Source organism: Lathyrus oleraceus, chromosome 7 (genome assembly GCF_024323335.1).
Source record: "Lathyrus oleraceus cultivar Zhongwan6 chromosome 7, CAAS_Psat_ZW6_1.0, whole genome shotgun sequence".
In the NCBI taxonomy this organism is placed as follows: domain Eukaryota; kingdom Viridiplantae; phylum Streptophyta; class Magnoliopsida; order Fabales; family Fabaceae; genus Lathyrus; species Lathyrus oleraceus.
Genome location: NC_066585.1, coordinates 236,508,136 through 236,531,993, shown reverse-complemented (window position 1 = coordinate 236,531,993; position 23,858 = coordinate 236,508,136).

The following is a 23,858-nucleotide window of genomic DNA, read 5'->3' as shown; positions in this document are numbered from 1 at the left end:
AGTAAAACAGTCCCGCATTAACACACTCAATCAAGAGTTTGAGCTCTTTCGCATGAAACAAGGAGAATCCATCTCCGACATGCAAAAGAGATTCACTCATCTAACTAACCGATTGAATGCTCTTGGAAAACCTATTTCCAATGAAATTGCTACTAATAAAATTCTCAGGTGTCTTAGCAGGGAGTGGCAACCTAAAGTAACAGCAATCAAGGAAGCCAACGATCTAACAAGACTTACGATTACAACTTTGTTTGGAAAGCTGGAAGAACATCAGCAAGCATTGGAAAGTCTTGAAAAATATGAGAACAAAAGTAAGAAGGAAAGGGAGAAGAAAAGAGACAAAGAGGGAGAGAAGAAGCCAATAGCTCTTGTGGCCTCTAGCTCTAAGTCCTCACGAAAAGAGCAAAGCGACAATGATTCAAGTAGTGACAAAGACTCGGATGATGAGGAAATGGGACTGTTTGTAAGGAGATACAATAGATTCATTCGAAAGAATGGAGTCAAGCATTCCGACAAAAATCTCATGAAGTTTCGAAAACAATCTATAAATTCGAAACAAGAAGAGAACAAGAAGAGTAGAGGAAGAGGATCCTGTTTTAATTGTGGTAAATCTGGACATTATAAAACGGATTGCCCTATAAAGTATAAGGATCAAAGAAAGGATTCACCAAAAGGGTACAGCAAACAAAGAAGAGCGTACATTGCATGGGAAAGTGATAGCGATTCATCAAGCACACAAAGCTCAAGTGATGATGATGAAGCAGCAAATCTGTGCCTTATGGCTCACACAAAAAATCTGTCCTACCACAAGAAGAAAAACAATGACAAAAAGGTAAAACAAGCCTACTACAATAATTTCTCTTCTATGTCTTTTTTGGAACTAAAAATAGCTTTTGAAAAACTGCATAACGAAGCTGTAGATGCTTTTAAAAGACTATCTTCCGACAAACATATTTTTTCATTTTTGGAAGGTAAAGTAAACAAAGCTGAAATTGAGTTAGAAGCGTTGAAAGCTAGTATTGCAGAAAATTCAAAAATTATTGACATTGACGGATGTAGTAGAGTTAGGTATTGTGACGCTTGTTATATTTGGCAAAAAGAGGTAAACACTCTTAAGGTCAAATTAGAGAAAGCGCTACAACCTAAAGTTACTTATGCCGTTGACCCCAAGTTGTTTAAGAAGTCATTGAATCCTCCATATGCAAAATACTCTTTTATTCTAAAGGATTCAATGAACAAGAAACAACAAACACATCATCATGGTTTATGTCATTATTGTTGCCATGCTGGCCATACCATTGAGAAATGCAAATTTAGGAGATTTCTTGTCCCTAAAGGCATTTATCAATGGAAGCCAAAAGGCAACCATGTTAGCACTTACCCACTTGGACCCAATGAAAATTGGGTACCAACTTCTCTCTTTTGATGTTGTAGGATGAATGCCTTGCCTCCGCAGATAGAAGGTGGTTTCTTGATAGCGGCTGCTCGAGGCACATGACCGGTGACATATCGCTCTTTATAGACTTCAAGGCAAAGAAGAAGGGATATGTCACTTATGGAGACAACAACAAAGGAGCTATACTCGGCAAAGGTAGTGTAGGTAATCCCTCCACCACTACTATTTCAAATGTCCATTTAGTTGAGGGACTTAAACACAATTTGTTAAGCATAAGTCAACTATGCGACATGGGCTATAAAGTGTCGTTTACAAAAACTTGCTGCATAATTGAACATGTTGAACAAAACATTGTGTTTAAGGGTGTAAGAGTAAACAATATCTATATGCTTGACTTGTTTGATGTACCTTTAACAAATACTAAATGTCTAGTCACCTTGAATGATGATTCTTGGCTTTGGCATAGACGTTTAGCGCATGTTAACTTCGATTTGCTAAATAAGGTTGTATCTAAGGATCTAGTAGTCGGTCTACCAAAAATAAAATTTTCAAAAGACCACCTATGTGACGCGTGCCAAATGGGAAAGCAAACAAGGGTGTCTTTTAAATCTAAAAATGTAATTTCAACTTCACGACCCCTTGAGCTTCTCCATATGGACCTCTTTGGACCTTCTAGGACAAAGAGCCTAGGTGGAAATTACTATGGCTTTGTAATAGTTGATGACTACTCTAGATTCATTTGGACTATATTCCTTCATAGCAAAGATGAAACTTTTTCTGCTTTTAAAAATTTTGCAAATCTGTCCCAAAACAAAATGAATTCCAAAATAGTTACAATTCGTAGCGATCATGGTGGTGAGTTTCAAAATTATCACTTTGAGAAGTTTTGTGACAAGTATGGTATTGAGCATAACTTTTCAGCCCCTCGCACTCCACAACAAAATGGCGTTGTGGAGCGTAAAAATCGTGTTTTAGAGGAGTTGGCAAGAACAATGCTTAATGAGGGTGGATTACCAAAATACTTTAGGGCTGATGTTGTCAGCACAGCCTGTTATGTTCTAAACAGAATCTCAATTCGCCCTATTTTAAACAAAACTCCTTATGAACTTTTGAAAGGAAGAAAACCAAACTTGTCACATCTTCACGTATTCGGTTGTAAATGTTTTGTTTTGAATAACGGTAAGGAAAACATTGGGAAGTTTGATGCAAAAGCAGATGAAGGTATCTTTCTTGGTTACTCACTGTCAAGTAAAGCATATAAAGTGTATAATAAGCGTTTACTTACTGTTGAAGAATCTGTTCATGTTTCTTTTGATGAGTCTTATCCGAAAAATGTCGGAAAAGGTATTTCTTTTGATGACGCAGGTGTATCTACAGAAGACATACTCAAGGAAGCTATTGAGGAAACTGATCAGTCCAAAACAGCTGCCCATGAGAAGGAGGAAGATACTAGTCATGAAGAAATTGAGGAAGAAAAGACAGCTGAAGTGAATGATCTTCCAACAGCTTGGAGATCCTCAAAAGACCATCCCATTGACAACATCTTGGGAGACATTTCAAAGGGAGTAATGACTCGTTCTAAGATAAGTAATTTTTGTTCTCACTTCGCGTTTGTTTCACAAGTAGAACCTAAGAATGCCAAAGAAGCCTTGATTGATGAATTTTGGCTAATGGCCATGCAAGAAGAGCTTAATCAATTTAAAAGAAATGACGTTTGGGAACTTGTCTCTCGTCCGCGAGATTATCATATCATAGGCACTAAGTGGGTTTTTAGGAACAAGCTTGATGAAAACGGAGTGATTACTAGGAATAAGGCACGTTTAGTAGCACAAGGGTATAACCAAGAGGAGGGCATAGACTATGAGGAAACTTATGCTCCAGTTGCTCGCCTTGAAGCTATACGTCTTTTGCTTGCCTATGCGTGTTCTAAGGATTTTAAGCTTTACCAAATGGACGTAAAGAGTGCCTTTCTCAATGGTGTCATAAATGAAGAAGTATATGTTTCACAACCTCCTGGTTTTGAAAATGCTGAAAATCCAGATCATGTTTACAAATTAAAACGAGCTTTGTATGGTCTTAAACAAGCCCCTCGGGTTTGGTATGAAAGGCTTAGCAAATTCCTGATTGATCATGGATATTCAAGAGGTAAAGTGGACAATACTCTCTTTATTAAACACAAAGGGAAGCACATTCTTTTAGTTCAAGTTTATGTCGACGATATTATATTTGGTTCAACTAACATACACTTGGTCGAAGAATTTTCTAAGGTTATGCAGGGTGAATTTGAGATGAGTCTAATGGGGGAGCTGAACTACTTCTTAGGACTGCAAATAAAGCAACTTGATGAGGGTACAGCAGTATGTCAAACAAAATACTGCAGAGAACTACTCAAGCGCTTTGGAATGAATGACTCAAAATCAATCGACACCCCAATGCCTACCAACGGAAATCTAGATAAGGATGAGCACGGTAAGTGTGTAGATGTCAAAAGGTTCAGAGGTATGATTGGATCTCTCTTGTATCTTTCTGCTTCTAGACCTGACATCATGTTTAGTGTTTGTATGTGTGCACGCTATCAATCAAATCCTAAGGAATCGCACCTAAAAGCGGTGAAGCGCATATTTAGATATCTTCACGGAACACCTAAATATGGGCTTTGGTATTCCAAAGGAAGTGATTGTAGCTTAGTAGGGTACTCCGATTCTGATTTTGCTGGCTGCAAATCAGATAGGAAAAGCACAAGTGGTACATGTCACCTGTTTTCAAACTCCTTGGTCAGTTGGCATAGCAAAAAGCAAGTTTCTGTGGCTTTGTCAACTGCAGAGGCAGAATACGTTGCAACCGGTAGTTGTTGCGCTCAGATTTTATGGCTGAAACAGCAACTACAAGACTTCAACATTCAACTCAAACGTATTCCTATCAAATGTGACAACACTAGTGCCATAAACCTTACTAAAAACCCTGTTTTACACTCACGCACTAAACACATAGAGATTAGACATCATTTCCTTCGTGACCATGTTGAAAAAGAAGACGTTGTCTTTGAGCACGTTGATTCCAAAAATCAGCTTGCTGATATTTTCACTAAACCGTTGGCAACGGAACCTTTCTTCAACATTCGTCGCGAATTGGGAATCTTAGATCTTTCTCAATTGATGTCATAAGCATGTTACCTCTTAATTATATTATGCCTCACCATGGTTGATAAGAGCTGTTTTAGATGTCAATTATCCATCACAAGAGTTCTCCAACAGAGGTAATATCAATCCTTTCTACAATTTTCTTATTGCTAAGTGATTGTGTATGTTAGAACAAATGTTCTTACTCTAGTTGATATAAAATTTGATTGCATATACTCCTTGTCCATATTGTGTGCACATTAACAATCTGACTTCTGAATCTCTCTTGAGCATAATCATCATGATATAGTGCATAATGCATATTCATACTGCATTAAAAATCATTAAAAGCTAGTTCAGCATCAGTATGCATCGACACAAACGAAGCAAGCATCGATCCATACATTCTGAAATTCAAATTTTTTAAAAACTGCTTCAGGATGCATCGATGCATCCATCGCATGTATCGATACACATGCCCATTGTGAATATTTGGCATCGACGCATGACCATCTGCATCGATACATACTGATGCTATCTGAATTAAATGCATTTCTTTCTCTCTCATGCATCGACACATCAGCCAATCATATCACTTCCTATCTCAAGACTTCATATCATCTGCCCTCAAAAACCCCAAAACCAGTGGCTAACCCTAATCCTCCTCATCTTCACTCTCTCTCTAAAACCCTAAATCTCACATCACAATGCCTCCACGCACTATTCCAGCCAGAGCCAAAGGAAAAGGAAAGGGAAAGGAAACAGCTGGTACATCTCAGCAACCACCAGACGTTCCTTCAAATGCCTTAGAGCTACTTCATCCTGCTGTTGCTGCTGAATTTGAGGAATCCTTCAAGACAAGGTTAGTCATGAAACCTCACGTCTTTGATAAAACAGATGATATTCACCTACACCTAAATGAAGTGGTTGAACTCTTACATGCACAAAGACTTGGGTCGTTTCTGTCCACAAAGGATGATTATCATGAGGATTTCATTCGGGTCTTTTATGCTGGCTTACAAACTGGTAGAGGCTATATGTTCCGGTGTTCTATCGGAGTCAGAACATATACCTTTGAAGCCTCTGATTGGGAAACGGTATTTCAAATGCCGCCTCCGTCGATGGCTGTCAAGTCCTGGCATGACCTGCATTTTGATCCTGAATTTGACATGAAGGACTTTACTCTACCTATCCTAAAGATAGCCAGACCGTTGAGTGATGATGAACACGTCACGTCTGGTATGATCAAGCAAACTCCGCGTATTCTTCACTAGATTATTACACATATTCTGCGTCCAACAAACAGTGGACATTCGCGGTTGGACAGGCCCAGCATACATCTTCTCTACATTTTGCAAAATAAGGTGTTCTTAAATTGGGCTAATTACTTTGTTAAACGTCTATTTTTCGTGCGAGACAGCTCCAAGAATGTGGCTCTAGGTTATGCCTCTCAAATAATGAAAATTCTTAAGTTTTGGAAAGTTGCAATACCTATTGTTCCTCTCCTATCTCCATCTGCTGCTCAAGAGTTTGACTCTGCCACTCTATCGCATATGGGATATCGGTGGGACAAGGACAGCAAATGTTTCTATTTCTTCGAAAGAAAATCCAAAACCAGAATTTACAACTTTGACGTGCCCTCGGAACGCATCCATGTTGCTGAAGATCAGCCTGATGAAGAAATGCAGGATGCGGATGAAACAGATGCACCACAAGCTGAGGCCAATGCTGGTTGGGGTGATTGGGTGCCACGAAGGTGGTCTCCTACCAACTATGTACCTGAACCTACAGCCCCTCCATTCTCCGGTGGTACTTCAGCCTCAACACCAAATGCGGACATCACTCATATGCTTCAACAGATGGAAATTGTCAACAAAGAACGCCATGAAGAAGCACGGTACTGGCATGTTCAACAATCTGAATGGCACAACGAGCATCGGGACTGGCATGATGAGCATACACGGATGTATCAGAATCAACACGCTTGGCACCAAGACTTGGTTAAATGGCATCAGGTTTTCTACAACGAAATGTCCGGCTTTATGGACGACTGCCGTGAAAATCCTGGTATTATGGATAGCTTTAGAAGCATTGAAGTTCAGAACCGATTTAGGCAATACTCCTTCATGGGCCAAAATCCAGACACAATGCCTCCTCCTCCGCCTCCGCCAAGCTACAGAGATCCTGACAGACATGATGAGGAGTCCTGTGGTGGCCACAATCCAAATTAACCAACCATCTTTTCATCTCACTGCATTTCATTTCATATTGCTCAAGTTTTATTTTGTTGCACAATATATGGTTTAGCTTATGTAACTCTTAAACTCGTTCGTATCTTTAAAATGCTTTTCTATTTCTGTTTATCTCTATTGTTATTGCCCTTATTCGTCATTCTTTGTGAATGATTCTTTACTTTGAAGCTTCATTCTTTGTGATTGATAGCCTGTTATCCATTTTTTGCCATGTCCTGCTACACTATGCTACCTTGATAAATCTGTTTCTTCCTCTTTTTGATGTTGACAAAGGGGGAGAAAATGCAGATATGCACAAACTCAGGGGGAGTATCACACATCTTGCCAAGAATTTGCCATCATCAAAAAGGGGGAGTTTGTGAGAGAATTCTTTACCTTGAATTAATTTTTAATGATAGCAAATTGTGTGATCATCATCCAAATGTTGGTTGTGCATTGCATTACATGATACATTTGTGTTTTTATTATGTTTTCCATCCCACTCTATTATTGCATAACTGTACATATAAACCTACATTGATACTTCCCTTAAAATAACAATTAAAATGCATTTTATGTCAGTATGCATCAATACATAAGCCTCTGCATCGATACATACAGCATGTGATAAATCACAAAACCTTTCTGTTCAGTATGCATCGATGCATACGAGTCATGCATCAATACATGGAAGGCTAAAGACTCTATGCATCGATCCACACGATCCCTGCATCGATACATGACAAATTGAAACAGCCTGTGTATCAATACATGCGCATTAGGCATCGATACATACTAGTGAAATAATCACATGCATCGATACATACGAATTATGCATCGATACATGATTAATAAATTTCACCAAAAATTCACATATCTTACAGTATGCATCGATACACACTCTTATGCATCAATACATAAAGTTGTTTTATGTTATAACAGTAACTGTTTTGCAGCATATATAAGACAGGTTATGACAGCAGTGCAAAAGACGAATTCATTGAGGGAAAACAATTGAACACAAGATCAAAAGCAGTGTTGGAGCAATTGTTTGAGAGCAATTAGAAACCTGAAAGAGACTTCATCTTCTTCATCTTCTCAATCACTTTTCTTCAAGAACATTTACACATAACCATTCTTGTTCTTTGGATTAAAGAAGCATCGAGATAACATTCAGTGGTACGATCAAGGATCTAGCTGTGGTTTGCAGTGGAACGATCGAGGATCTAGCTGAGTTGAAGATTGAAGGGGGTTTCTAGGAAAAACCTACTGGTTTGTCCTTCAAGAACTGGAGTGTTCTTGAGGGTTTGGGAGTCACGTTTGCAGAACATATTCAGCCGCAGCGTTGCGTTTGGAAATCGGGGGATTTCGCAAGCAGGTCGCGGAACCGGTGAATTGTTTGCAATTTCGTGCAGGAAAATCTTGATCGTGCTCAGATCAAGTGAAGGTTCATACAAGAAGAGGTTCTTAGAGTTTAGAATTCTGTCTTTGTATCATAACCTTGTATCAACGGATTCGGCAAATATTGATAATCAAAGTTCTCAATTTCATTTGAAATTGAGAGGGAGACGTACCCACACGCGAGGACGACGTGGGGAACTTCCTTACCAAATCTCTGCGTATCGTATTCTTACCTTACTCCTCTTTACGTTTTAAAACTGTTTTCGCAATTTCAGTTAGTGTGTGGTGATTGTTCCTGTTGCAAGACAGCAGTGGCAAGAAAACTTTTAATCAAACTCCATTGCTGTTTATCATCGATCACATACACACCAACTGTTTGACAAAACGGTTAGCTAGATTTTATTCATTGGAAATAGACTTTAATGATAAGTGCATTCAATTAGTTAAAATTCTGGTGTGAATTGTTTCTGTCATTCTCATTAAAATCCAACAATTAAACTTGTGTGTCCGGCTTTCTAGTAGCGGTTCAGAATAGACGGAAGTCGATTCGGGACTGATTTTTCCGCCAACTTTGAAAACTCTGATAAAATTTCAAATCCGTTAAATTTCAAAGAGGTGATCTATTCACCCCCCCCCCCTCTCGATCACTAGCCACACCGTCTAACAAAATATCATATAATTGTGTTTATACCTTTTTTTTTTATGCAACTGACTCGATTTGCTGTAATAAAAGCCATTTTACCTGTAATAAAGAAAACAATTAAAATCATTTTACCTGTACCTTTTTCACTAAGTTCTCTTTCTTTTATTGGTTGGAATATGTTCTACATGTCTCTTAACAACACGGACGGTTGGATTGATCCAAATACCCTCATTATGATCATTTCTAATATATGAATCATTTGATATAATATTCTCATCTTGATCATTTCTAGTAAACGATTCAATCTCAACATCAATATCACCTTGATCTCCAGTGTTTTCATCAATTACTTTGTTGGAAAAAAGAACTATAGACCATTTCGTACTTTTCGGATCATTGACATAGAACACTTGTCTAGCTTGAGAGGCTAGAATAAAAGACTCATCTTTGTATCCCACCCTATTAAGATCCACTTGCAAAAATCCTGACTTATCCATTCGAATGTCGTTATTATTTTCAACCCACTTGCAACCAAATATAGGAATCTGAAACTTCTCATAATCAAACACCCAAATGTGCTCGATAACACCAAAATACGACAGATTTGCAAATTTGGGGTTTAAGTCCTTCACACTTGATATGTGCATTGCTTCAGCTACCACGGTGACACCACTATTCTGCATAATACTTTTATCATCTTGTTCTTTGGTATAAAATGTGTATCCATTAATCGCGTATGCGCTATAAGAAAAAACATGGAAACTTGGACCATATGCTAAGCATCTCAACCTTTCTGTTATTGAAGCGGGATCTGAATAATACTTTGAATAAATATGATCCTTAAACCAAGGTGTAGCACCTCAAATTTGCACCCTACCTTTTGTGCATACATTTTCATCATTAGGTCATTAACATAACATAGTCCATTGCATAACATTGCATTGCCTTTTGCCCAAGTGCAAGTCATTCAGACAGATTAGGTCAACTGGTCAGGAGAATCAGTCAATCAAGCAAGCATGTGCCATTTCCATTGAGACAAGGCCCTAGGGTTGGTTTATCAAGTTCATGTGGTCTAAGGCTCACTTTGAAGTGATTTGGCCAAAGATTGGATGCTCAGAAGCCATCAGTCAAGCTGAATTTCAGCTGAAACCATAAAAAGTCAACTGTGGTCAATTGTGGTCAACTGTGCCTGATTTTATGGATTTGAAGGTGTGAGATGGTTTGAAAGGCTTCATGCATGTCCATACAAGTCTCATTTGACATACCAAAGACCAAGGTTGAAGAATTGGAAGTCAGATCAAAAGTTTCCTAAATTGGCAGGTGACCTGTAATTTCAGCTGCCAAAAATGGAAAGTTTTTCTCCTCAAAATTACTTCATCATACAAGCTTCAAATGGAATTTTGTCCAACATGAAAGTTTAAGATCTTGATCTCACCATTCCAAAAAGTCCAAGAACTTGAAATTCCCATGTGTGGTTGGTAAGATATGGTCCATTCATTTTCAGAAAATGCCCAAATTCAAAGTGCCATAACTTTCACATGGAAAGGCCAATTTGGCTGATTTTTCTTTGAGCAAACCACATTTCATGTGATCTTTCATGGTGCATAATCACATTTTATCAAAAACTCTCATAGCAAAATGGCATTTTTCAAGTGAATTCATTTGCATTTTTGGCATGACATAGTGATTTTGAGAAATACATGGCCTATGCACATGGGACCAGTTGCAACACTTCACAAATAGCATTTGGAACTTGCTTGAACCAAATTTGGACTGATACATTGACTGGTTTGGAAAAGGGCATTTTGGCCACTTTGATTGAAAATGCACATTATGCTAATCACTTCCATTTGCTTAATCTTGATTAATTTTTGGATTAGCATGAGGTATAAAGAGATAATTGTAACAGAATTGGATAATCACATCTCATTTTTTCAGATCCAAAACAAAAAAATCTCACAATTCTCTCATTTTCTCTCAATTTCTCACACACTTTTCTTTCTCATTTCATCAAAAATTCATCAATGCTGGTGGCTTTTCTTGGTCGATTCTTCACTTGCAGGTAAAGTAGAAGTTCTGTTGGAGCTCACAGTGGAAAAACCTTGGAGATCCATGGCCATGGCGTTTGCACTTGGAGTATGACAGTTGAAGATTGCCACGAATTGGAACTGCTTCGAGCTGAAAAGTTGATTCCATCATCTTATCTATACCTTGCTGCGCATCTGTTTTTGGATATCAAGGCCTGAATTCACCAAATCCGTAACTGCACTTCGATTAAGGTTGGACATCGAACTTCATAATTGCTTCGATTAGGATAGGGATTTGATAGAATGTTCATTGCTGAGTAGCCTAAAGCTTGAATCGTGCGTTTTCATTGGATATTCGCTGAGAAATCTAGAATCAAAGTTTAGATGTTAAAACTACTTTCAATCGATTCCCATTGTGTATGGATTTCTGGACAATTTCATGATGATATTATTGATGTACTAGCTTAGACGAGTCTATCCATATGCCATTTGTCAATTTTGGTTGCAATTTGTTCATGGCGAATTCTGGTAGTGATGAACATTCATGATGTACTAGCTTAGACGAGTCTATCCAAATGCTCCCAATTTTTGCATGTGATATCATCTGTGTGTCTAGCTTTGCCATGATTTTTTGTAGGAATTGTTGGTTCATTTCCTATTTGATTGGGATTTTTGCTTATTGTTTAGACATTTTTAGGGTTTTGCTTGAGTGATTGCCTTCCATGCCTTGTGAAATGCTCATACCTTATCATATGAAGATGAAATTTGATGGAGTGATTCCTAACATGTTTGAGTTCACTTTGGATTTGGTCCCATTCATTTCTCATTTGTTCTCACTGTTTTATGATTGATGGATGTTGATGCTTGTTTTGATGCCATGTATGGGTTTATTTGCATTTGTCCTGACTTGTTGAATTTAATTTCCTTACTTCCTCTTGTCCAAATAGCATGAAATTTGATATGTATCTCCTTGAATGTGTTCTGTTTAGGCTGGAATTTTCGTGGAATTTATTGAGCTGTTTAGGTATTTGTTTGAGTGTGGCCATTCTGTTTGCTCATATATGGTTCACAATTGCCTAGTTTGACTTAAATTGTGCATGAAATGAATTTGGTGCATAGTTTTGATGTGATACCAATTGGATTCTCTTTTTAATTGATTAATCTTGATTTTGATCATGTTTCACTTGCTTTTTTGACTTTTTCACTTCCTTTTGACCCTAGGCTTGTCCTAGTGGTCTTGTATCTCATGTTTGAATGTGATTTTCAGGTTAAGAAGCAAAATACCTTAAGGAGGTGGATTCACATTTGATTGAGATGTCTTTTAATAGTGTAAACTAACTTGGTTTATTTTGTAGGATGCTTGGCTCCTTTGAGTTGACTTACACTTTGGTGCATTAGATTGTGTTTGTCTGTGTATAGCTAATTGTGAACCATTTGCTGTTTAGTTCTGTGATGGGTATACTGATGATATTTGATTGATTTCAGGTACATTAGTTGCTAATATTGCTTTGCTTTGCTTGATAAGCCATTTGCACTGAGGTATAACATTCTTGTCTCCATGTAGTCTGGAAGACCTGGCCTGTTACTTGCCCAGGCACCTGTCTGAAGTCCTCCTTAAGAGGCAATGTTTGTGATTGTTTACTTTTGTCCCCAAGCAGGTAAAGACCTCTATGAGGCAATTGGCGGATATAAGAGATATGCAATCTATCTCCCGCTCTTCTGTTGAGTCATCCCTCTGCTCACACCAATGTGTTGATGCATTGGGATACAAACCCAAGATCTTGTACAGTGTACAGTTGTGTCAGTGTCTTAAAGTGTAGAAGGGTTCCCACTTTCTGGACCCACACTTCTTTGTCTAAAGCTCTCCCTGGCCAGGGATAAGAGCTGTGAAGTCTTATCTTCACCCACCTTTCATCTGCTTCACCTTGGCTCTCAATGTCAAGGTTAAGAGCAAAACTCACCCTGTACAGATGGCTTGCTCTTGCAGCCCCACCCTTGTTTGAGCCTCACTTGTGTGCATATAGTGTGTGCTGTTTGTGACTGTTTGCTATTGCTTGTGCTTTAGGATAGGCTTGCTTCCTGCGCAAGTTAGCTAGAAACCTTAACTTAGGGATGATTTTGCATGATAACATCTAGGCTCGAGTCGTAGTCTCCCTAGTTGTGTCTCCCTCTGTTATCTGGTTAGGCTAGTCCTGTGTCCCTCCGTAGGGGAACTACGTCGCCCTGATCCTCATACCAGATGAGGTACGTAGGCAGGAGATGAGCAGATATCTTCGGGCGCCTGTGTCTTTGTTTTGTCTTGTTGTTTGCTTGGAAGCTGATGTAAGTCCATTGAGTGGCATTCGAGTTCTAGTGTGGGTTTGTTGGTTCGGATGCTGATGTAAGTCCAGTGATTGGCATTCGGGCTCCACGTTTGCCTTCTTGTGTGTGTTTTGGTTCGGATGCTGATGTAAGTCCAGTGATTGGCATTCAGGCTCCATGTTTGCCTTTGCTTGTGTTTGTTTGTGTGCGTGTTAGCCGAGCTACGAATGCTCTGATTCTCCTTCGTCCAAAAGATATACGTATGCATAGGATGCGACATCCTGGCGAGCATGTGTTGTTTCCCCGGTCCGAACTACTTTGACTCTGATGTCTTTGCTTGATAGACTAAGTAGGCCCAGGATGCGATATCCTGCCGAGTCAGTCTTGTTTGTTTTCTTGCGTCTCTTTCAGCCAGTGTGTGTGTGTTTGAGCAGTGTTTTAGCAACCATTTTCCTTCCTTTTGTGCGTGGATCCCGTCGAGTACGACGGATGCGTAGGGGTGCTAATACCTTCCCTTCGCATAACCGACTCCCGATCCCATTCTCTTTGGTCGCGAGACCATGCTTTTTCCAGGTTTACTCTGAGCGTTTCCTTTCCCTCCTTTGGGATAAATAACGCACGGTGGCGGCTCTGTTGTTCTTGTTTTCCCGCCGGTTTTTCGCGTAATGCGACAGCTGGCGACTCTGCTGGGGAGGTAATGAAGTTGACCTCTTGCTGGTCCATCTTCCCTAAGCAAGTCTCTCCTAGCGCTCTCTAGGTTAGGGCTTTGGTTGCTTTGTGCTGTTATTTATTGCATTCATTTCATTTATTGTTTGCATTTATTGTTTGCATTAATGTCTGCATTCATTCATATTCATCCGCTGTGCTGGCTGTGTTTCTCTGTGTGGGGGTGGGAGTTCTACGAGGTAAAAGGCCCAATACCCAGGCTATGAGTGCAATCTAGGAAACCTAGGAATAGAGTGATTCATGGGAAGCGGGTGGTGTACGCCACTTAGCGGAACATTGACATCACGAGCAGTTCAGACTCTGATGGGGTATTATCGGTGCATACATCTGGTGTGCACAGGATGATATTCTTGAAAGGGTTGTTTATCCTGCGTTTCTCTCTACCTTACCCTGGCCTAGATGACACTCGTGAGTGGGGAGGGAATGATCACTTTAACAGGTACAGATGGTGACTGTTGGTGACCGGTGTGACTTGATGGTGACTCAGTGTTCTGTTGGTGACTCGGTTTTCTCAGATTGGGTTCAGATGACAGTATTAGTTGACTTTGGGTTTCAGATGGATTCGTGATACCAGAATTCAAGCCGAAGCTCTGATCCTGTGCCTTGAGACGCACAGCCTGACCAGTCATGTTCGCATCATTTGCATCATAGCATGTTTATTTTTCAAAAAAATAATAATGCATGAACAAACAGAAAAAAGTTAACCCGCATGTGCATATCCTTTATCAGGATCATTCATGATAAAATATAGTACCCATATCATGCATATCATGCACATATCATCCTATCATTGCAGACATGTTTGGAGAGACTTCTCACTTGGCTCCTGACTGAGACAGGATTGCTGACCGTCGTCCGCATCGTTACTCAACCAGACTCAATCATCAGAGGAGTATGGATCAGGTTCAGATCGAGTTGGCTGAGATGAGGGCAAATATGGCCCAGTTTATGATGATGATGCAAGGGGTTGCGCAAGGTCAGGAGGAGCTTAGAGCCCTGGTTCAGAGACAGGAGACTGTGATTCAGACGTCCAACCGTGCTTCGCCTGCTGGTATCCCTGCTCATGAGAATATCAATGTTGCTGCTCCCACTAACGACTATGCCGTCGGGGATGAGTTGAGAGGAATAAGAATCAATGGACAGCCTCTTGCTGCAGAGACTGTCAATGCCAGAGCTACCCGGGCTCCGGTTCGTCATCCAACTCCTCTTGTCGACAGACAAGAGGACATGTTCACGCTGCTGAGCGAAAACGATGATGTGGTCAGAGTTGAGGATAGGGATCGGAAAGTGGATGCCCTTGCTGAGAAAGTCTGTGCCATGGAATGTCAGAACTCTCTGGGGTTCGATGTGACCGATATGGGTTTGGTTGATGGGTTGAGGATCCCCTACAAATTCAAGGCGCCCACCTTTGACAAATACAACGGTACTTCCTGTCCTCGTACCCATGTGCAGGCTTACTTCAGGAAAATCTCTGCTTACACTGACGACGAAAAGATGTGGATGTACTTTTTTCAAGACAGTCTGTCTGAAGCGTCTTTGGACTGGTACATGGATCTGAAAAGAGAATCAGTTAGAAGCTGGAAAGATCTGGGTGAAGCCTTTCTGAGGCAATACAAGCACAACATGGACATGGCGCCGAGCCGAACTCAACTGCAGAGTTTGTGTCAGAAATCCAAGGAAAGCTTCAAAGAGTATGCCCAGAGATGGCGTGAGCTAGCCGCAAGAGTGCAACCTCCGATGTTGGAGAGAGAGTTGACTGACATGTTCATTGGAACCTTGCAAGGTGTGTTCATGGACCGCATGGGAAGTTGCCCGTTCAGTAGCTTTTCTGATGTTGTTGTCTGTGGGGAAAGGACCGAGAGCCTTATCAAAGCAGGAAAGATTCAAGATCCTGGCTTTTCAAGTTCTTCGAATTCTAAGAAGACATACTTTGGGGCACCTAAAAGGGGAGAGAGTGAAACAAATGTTGTGCACCGTCGAAGGAGTGCAAACAGAGGATCATATTGTCAGACTGCTGTTGTGACTATTCCAGCAACTCCACAGCAACAGAGAAGACCAACTCAGCAATATCAGCATCAACCACAGCGTCCTCATCAGCAGGCTTACCAGCCTCACAATGGTAATCAAGCCAGTACAAGTAATGAGAGGAAGAAGATCATTTTTGATCCGATCCCTATGTCATACGCAGAGCTGTATCCCTCTTTGATAGAGCGGAACTTGATTACTCCCAGAGACCCGCCGGCTATACCCGTCAACCCTCGGTGGTGGTATAGGCCTGAGCAGCATTGTGAGTATCATTCGGGTGCTCCTGGTCATGATGTGGATAGTTGCTTTCAGTTGAAAATGAAGGTTCAAGACCTCGTAAAGTCAGGTATTCTGAATTTTGAAGACTTGGGGCCCCATGTTAATCAAGCGTGAAGATAACAAGTCCCGGGCTGGCGCTGACTTGTCTTCCGAGGTCTTCGACAAAGAGGGTTGTTCAAAAGCAGAGGCTGCTGAAGCAAAGAATACTGACAGTTGTCATCCCTGGTGGGATCTATAACAATTGGGTCATTGTGGGCGTTCCTACAGTTGTTCAAGTCAGAGTAATAATCACTTTGTTTAAAAACCCTTCTCCCATGCCAAAAGGAGAAGTGATGACATTGTTGGCAACATTTTGTGCAATGATATTTTCATTCAAATAAATGCACGTTAAACATTTGTTTTTCAAATTGTTTTCCCTTTTCGCTTTTCGCATGAAATTGGTGATCACAAAAAACCCTAAAAACAAGAATAAAAGCAATCTTTTCATCTGCATAACGATTGTCTTGGTTGTTTTCCAAAAAGCTTTTCATATCAAAATCTTTATGTAGGTTGTTTCTCAAACCCATTGAACATAATGATCTGACGTCATCTCCCAATTTTGAATTCCCTGTATTCGAAGCGGAAGAAGATGATGTTGAAGGGATTCCTGACGAGATTTCCCGACTTCTTGAGCAAGAAAAGAAGATCACTCAGCTGCATCTCGAGAATCAGTAGAACAGCCAACTGGGGCATATATACAAAAAAAAAAGGGAGGGTGCAAAACCAAACAAAAAAAATCAAAAGAAATCAAAAGCAAAATTAGAAGAACAAGAAAGAAAAAAGAAACAAAAAGAAAATAGCACCCTCAAAGTCCCAAGTTGACTGATGCTGAATTCAATCGAAAAGAAGAGATCAACTGCCATGTGTCGTGGTCAGTCATATCAACAGAGAGTGAAGAACTCATTCGACTAGAAGGTCAAGCCTCGTGTGTTCCGAGGGACCTTGTGCTCAAGAAATTCTTGTCTCTCGCGCCCGATTCCAGGGGCAAGTGAACCCCAAACTGTGAATGTCCATATGTTGTCAAGAGAGCCTTTCCAGGCAGTGCTTTGACACTTACAGCAATGGATGAAGAAGTTCACTCGTCCTGTGAATTCTGATGCAGTCAAGAAATACTCCGCCTAAAATATAAAAAAAAGCAAAACAGCTCGCTAAGTCGAACACCCCAAAGGGCGACTTAGGCAAAAAGGAGCGTCTCGATGGATTGAAAACCCGAAAGGGCGATCCAGGCAAAAGTTAGAGACATTGAAAAAAAGAATTTGCATCCCGCTAGATTGAACACATCACACTGGGGCAATCTAGGCAAAAATTAGGGATTTGGCAAGTAATTGCATCTTGACAAGACTGTGCTCTATATCTGTCATCCGTCAGGGATTCTCGATTCATCGTCGACTGAAGCTCCGAATACATCGAAAATTCGGAATGGTAGAGGAAAGGTCATTATGTTCAATGTAGCCCTCTCCAATATATATCACCGATTTCAAACTTGTACAGATCTATGGAGTCCCGCCCTTTGCAGACTACCATTCCATCACATCGATTTGAGCTTTTATCCCATTATTTGCACTCTTATTTGTTTCAATTCAACAAATGTTTTACATGTTTTAATTGATAAAGTATCATTGTTTTCAAAATAAACAAATTTTTCAAAATTGTTCTTAAACAAAGTGAACATTCACAATGATGGAAGGATACCTAGGAGACCTGCAGTGCTCTCCCAAGGGTGGTATGATTACCAACAGGTAAGACAGTTGTTCGTATCTCGAGCATAACTGTATCTTCGTCCTGCAGAACCTCTCATGGTCCCTCCTCAGCAAGGTTGCTCAGTGCAGTGTTGGTTGAAGTTGTTCATCTTCATGTCCCCGGCAGTGCAGCATTTTTCCTCCAGGTCCCTGTTAGCACCTATGGGGGGGCATCCCCAGTAGAGTGTTGTTTGAGCCCTATCGTGGGGCATCCTTAGCAAGTTTGCCATTTGAACATTATTGTGGGCCAGTTCTCAAGCAGAAGTTGTATTGAAGACTTCAACTTTCGCCTCTCCAGCAGAGCAGTCTTCTCCTCACCCCGGCACGGGTGTGTTTCTGATAAGATTCAGTATTTGATGGATTGGCATCCCAGTACTCTGTCATTTTCTCAGATAGATCCTCAGCAGAGTTGTTGACATGGTGAACTTTATCAATGCCTATCTATTTTCGCCAGAGATCTGGTTGATCCTGGACATCTCTGTTCTCCAGCAGGAGTGAGAAGTCGGTGCTCTCCCCGCAGAGTTTTCCTCAAGCAGATTTCTTCAAGCAGAGTCTCCCCACAGAGTTGGAGTATCTGATCAGTTCGGCTCCCTAGCCGGAGTTCATTTTGCATTTTTCATATAGTGATCATTGCATCCTCAAAATTGCGTAGCATTTCCATTCGATATGGAGCATTACGCCATAGAAAAACTCAAACATAGGCATTCATGTGTTAACTCAACCAAACCGTATCCCCGGCAGAGGCGGATCATGTGGTTCAACATCGGTACAGCACGTCCGCTACAGTTGCTCCTGACGGCATTCAGGATTGATACCCCTATAGAGGTTTATTTCCTCATCCGTTGGTAAAAGAAAAGCCTGGTTCTACCCAGGGATCTCCTAGCAGATACAGGTGTGTCTGGTCTCTCCATGTAGAGCCAACCCCTTAAGCAGAAAGTGTCTATGCTTCCCTGCCATTTCCCCACTAAGATACATCCTCGTGGATGACGGTTGTTTCCGTTTCCTCCCTACACATAACGGGATGGTTTTTCCCTATTGAGTTCTTTCCTCATTAGGATGAGTCTTGATTCAGTTTGCCTTTTTGGGATCGATCCTAAATTGGCTCCCCGTTGACTGTCTCTTGTGCCTCCCTGGGGCATAAATGAATAGTTGCTCACTAACCGGCACTCATTCATCTTATCCTCAGCGGAATTTGCGGTTTTCTACCTACTACCCGATAGTTGTAAGTCCTTTGTTCTCACTCTATCCCTCACCAGATTGTTTGTTGGCTTCTACCTACGAACTGGTAGTTGTAAAATCCCACTTTCACCCCCTAGCAGAGTTAACCCTTTGTGCTCTTCCTATTGATGACTAGTTACTTTTCCGTGGTTTTCTACCTACAAACCGGTAGATGTAATCCCCTCTTTGCAGTTATCAGTATCCCGTTTGCGGTATTGATATTCTTTTCCCCCCTGGATACTGGCCTTGATCAAGCAGTATTGTCCCCAGTGGGTCTTCCCCTTCCCTTTGGGTATTTGCTCCGAGTTAGCAACTTTATCCCTTTTTGATTGGTCATCTTTGCATACCTAGGCTGGTACCCTGATGCCTTTCTTTTCGGATTTATCCATTTAACAACCTGCAATCCGGTTATGGATAATCTTCCTTGCGAGTATATTATCTACGTTTTGACGGCTATAGATAATATATCTCATGCACTCGTTGGTCAGTCTTTTGATTGTTTTCTCCAGCTGAGTAAGATTCGTATTCCTTGTGGAATCGAATGTCCATCCTTTAACAAGTTTGCTTTCGCTCTCTTCAGGATGATGTCGGTCGCTTATCCATTTAACAACCTACAACCCGGTTATGGATAATCTTCCATGTGAGTATATTATCTACGTTTTGACGGCTATAGATGATATATCTCATGCACTCGTTGGTCAGTCTTTTGATTGTTTTCCCCAGCTGAGTAAGATTCGTATTCCTTGTGGAATCGAATGTCCATCCTTTAACAAGTTTGCTTTCGCTCTCTTCAGGATGATGTCGGTCGCTTATCCATTTAACAACCTACAACCCGGTTATGGATAATCTTCCGTGCGAGTATATTATCTACGTTTTGACGGCTATAGATGATATATCTCATGCACTCGTTGGTTAGTCTTTTGATTGTTTTCCCCAGCTGAGTAAGATTCGTATTCCTTGTGGAATCGAATGTCCATCCTTTAACAAGTTTGCTTTCGCTCTCTTCAGGTTGATGTCGGTCGCTTATCCATTTAACAACCTACAACCCGGTTATGGATAATCTTCCGTGCGAGTATATTATCTATGTTTTGACGGCTATAGATGATATATCTCATGCACTCGTTGGTCAGTCTTTTGATTGTTTTCCCCAGCTGAGTAAGATTCGTATTCCTTGTGGAATCGAATGTCCATCCTTTAACAAGTTTGCTTTCGCTCTCTTCAGGATGATGTCGGTCGCTTATCCATTTAACAACCTACAACCCGGTTATGGATAATCTTCCGTGCGAGTATATTATCTACGTTTTGACGACTATAGATGATATATCTCATGCACTCGTTGGTCAGTCTTTTGATTGTTTTCCCTAGCTGAGTAAGATTCGTATTCCTTGTGGAATCGAATGTCCATCCTTTAACAAGTTTGCTTTCGCTCTCTTCAGGATGATGTCGGTCGCTTATCCATTTAACAACCTACAACCCGGTTATGGATAATCTTCCGTGCGAGTATATTATCTACGTTTTGACGGCTATAGATGATATATCTCATGCACTCGTTGGTCAGTCTTTTGATTGTTTTCCCCAGCTGAGTAAGATTCGTATTCCTTGTGGAATCGAATGTCCATCCTTTAACAAGACTGCTTTTCTAGCCCTCTTCAGGATGTCGAGTGTTTTTGAACACAAACCAATTCACGCTGTGGTCGGTCACCTGTTTTCTGCCTACAACCCGGTATCCATTGGTGTTCCTTCTTGTCTACTCCCTGTCGTGACCTTGATCCCCAGTGAGTTTACTCCTCTCCGTTGGTGTCGATAAACGTCGAGTTTTTCCTACGCGTCCGTTGGCATATAGTTGATATCTTTCCCCACAGGGTCATCCCCAGAAGAATCCTCCTCTCCGTTGGTGTCGATAAACGTCGAGTTTTTCCTAGTTATCCGTTGATAGCCAGATGATTCCCCTCAGAGTTCCTCCTCTCCGTTGGTGTCGATAAACGTCGAGTTTTTCCTAGTCGTCCTATGACGTCTAGTTGTGCCTTTCCCCAAGTGGATTTACCTCTCCGTTGGTTTCGATAAACGTTGAGTTTTTCTCATTCGTCCGATGACGTTTGATTGTATACCCTGTTCCCAGTCATTCGTTAATGTCTGGTTGATTCCCAGCCAGAATCCCCAGTAGACGTCCTATACGGTTTCTGATTGTGGTGCCTTTCCCTCGTGAAGTGGCTTTCTCCTTCTCCGTTGGTGTCGATAAACGTCGAGCTTCTCCCTTTCGTCCTTTGACGTCTGGTCGAGTCTTCCCAGTTCATCCGTCGTCCGTTGATGTCTAGTCTCCTTCTCCGTTGGTGTCGATAAACGTCGAGCTTCTCCCTTTCGTCCTATGACGTCTGGTCGAGTCTTCCCATTCATCCGTTGATGTCTGGTTACCTCTCTGTTGGTCTTGGTAAACGTCGAGTTTTTCCTAGTTGCCCGCTGGCATCTAGTTGTGATTCCTATTCCCATTCGTCGTCTAGTGATGTCTGGAGGTGGTTGTACCTTGGAGAAGAAAAAGAATAAGAAAATCAAATTCCCAGTAATAAATATCAGACCCCAGTGGACTTTTCCATTGGTGATTCCCAGCAGTGTGCAAATTCTACGGTTCTTGGTATTCAATCCCTGTTTACCCTGAAAGCCTGACAGCCGTTGCTCTCATCCGTTCGGGTTCCCAGTTGATTGAATAGGGGCAGCTGTAGCACCTCAAATTTGCACCCTACCTTTTGTTCATACATTTTCATCATTAGGTCATTAACATAACATAGTCCATTGCATAACATTGCATTGTCTTTTGCCCAAGTGCAAGTCATTCAGACAGATTAGGTCAACTGGTCAGGAGAATCAGTCAATCAAGCAAGCATGTGCCATTTCCATTGAGACAAGGCCCTAGGGTTGGTTTATCAAGTTCATGTGGTCTAAGGCTCACTTTGAAGTGATTTGGCCAAAGATTGGATGCTCAGAAGTCATCAGTCAAGCTGAATTTCAGCTGAAACCATAAAAAGTCAACTGTGGTCAATTGTGGTCAACTGTGCCTAATTTTATGGATTTGAAGGTGTGAGATGGTTTGAAAGGCTTCATGCATGTCCATACAAGTCTCATTTGACATACCAAAGACCAAGGTTGAAGAATTGGAAGTCAGATCAAAAGTTTCCTAAATTGGCAGGTGACCTGTAATTTCAGCTGCCAAAAATGGAAAGTTTTTCTCCTCAAAATTACTTCATCATACAAGCTTCAAATGGAATTTTGTCCAAAATGAAAGTTGAAGATCTTGATCTCACCATTCCAAAAAGTCCAAGAACTTGAAATTCCCATGTGTGGTTGGCAAGATATGGTCCATTCATTTTCAGAAAATGCCCAAATTCAAAGTGCCATAACTTTCACATGGAAAGGCCAATTTGGCTGATTTTTCTTTGAGCAAACCACATTTCATGTGATCTTTCATGGTGCATAATCACATTTTATCAAAAACTCTCATAGCAAAATGGCATTTTTCAAGTGAATTCATTTGCATTTTTGGTATGACATAGTGATTTTGAGAAATACATGGCCTATGCACATGGGACCAGTTGCAACACTTCACAAATAGCATTTGGAACTTGCTTGAACCAAATTTGGACTGATACATTGACTGGTTTGGAAAAGGGCATTTTGGCCACTTTGATTGAAAATGCACATTATGCTAATCACTTCCATTTGCTTAATCTTGATTAATTTTTGGATTAGCATGAGGTATAAAGAGATAATTGTAACAGAATTGGATAATCACATCTCATTTTTTCAGATTCAAAACAAAAAAATATCACAATTCTCTCATTTTCTCTCAATTTCTCACACACTTTTCTTTCTCATTTCATCAAAAATTCATCAATGCTGGTGGCTTTTCTTGGTTGATTTTTCACTTGCAGGTAAAGTAGAAGTTCTGTTGGAGCTCACAGTGGAAAAACCTTGAAGATCCATGGCCATGGCATTTGCACTTGGAGTATGACAGTTGAAGATTGCCACGAATTGGAACTGCTTCGAGCTGAAAAGTTGATTCCATCATCTTATCTATACCTTGCTGCGCATCTGTTTTTGGATATCAAGGCCTGAATTCACCAAATCCGTAACTGCACTTCGATTAAGGTTGGAAATCGAACTTCATAATTGCTTCGATTAGGATAGAGATTTGATAGAATGTTCATTGCTGAGTAGCCTAAAGCTTGAATCGTGCGTTTTCATTGGATATTCGCTGAGAAATCTTGAATCAAAGTTTAGATGTTAAAACTACTTTCAATCGATTCCCATTGTGTATGGATTTCTGGACAATTTCATGATGATATTATTGATGTACTAGCTTAGACGAGTCTATCCATATGCCATTTGTCAATTTTGGTTGCAATTTGTTCATGGCGAATTCTGGTAGTGATGAACATTCATGATGTTCTTGAGAATTTCTGGAAAAGATGCGCGTTAGATCTTCATTTCCCTGGCCTCGCGTTTGAATTATGTTTCCCTCCATATCCAACCAATCAGAACGCGCCATGCAGTTTAATGGAACTGCAGCGTTTTGGCCTGGCGCTCGGTAATTACAGAAATGCCATCAGCTCCACTTAATTCATTTAAATCCTTTTAAAAACTTAAATAAAAATTTCATTTCATCAATTAACTTCAAAAAATCATAATAAATCCAATTTTCATCCAAATTGAATGGGAATTT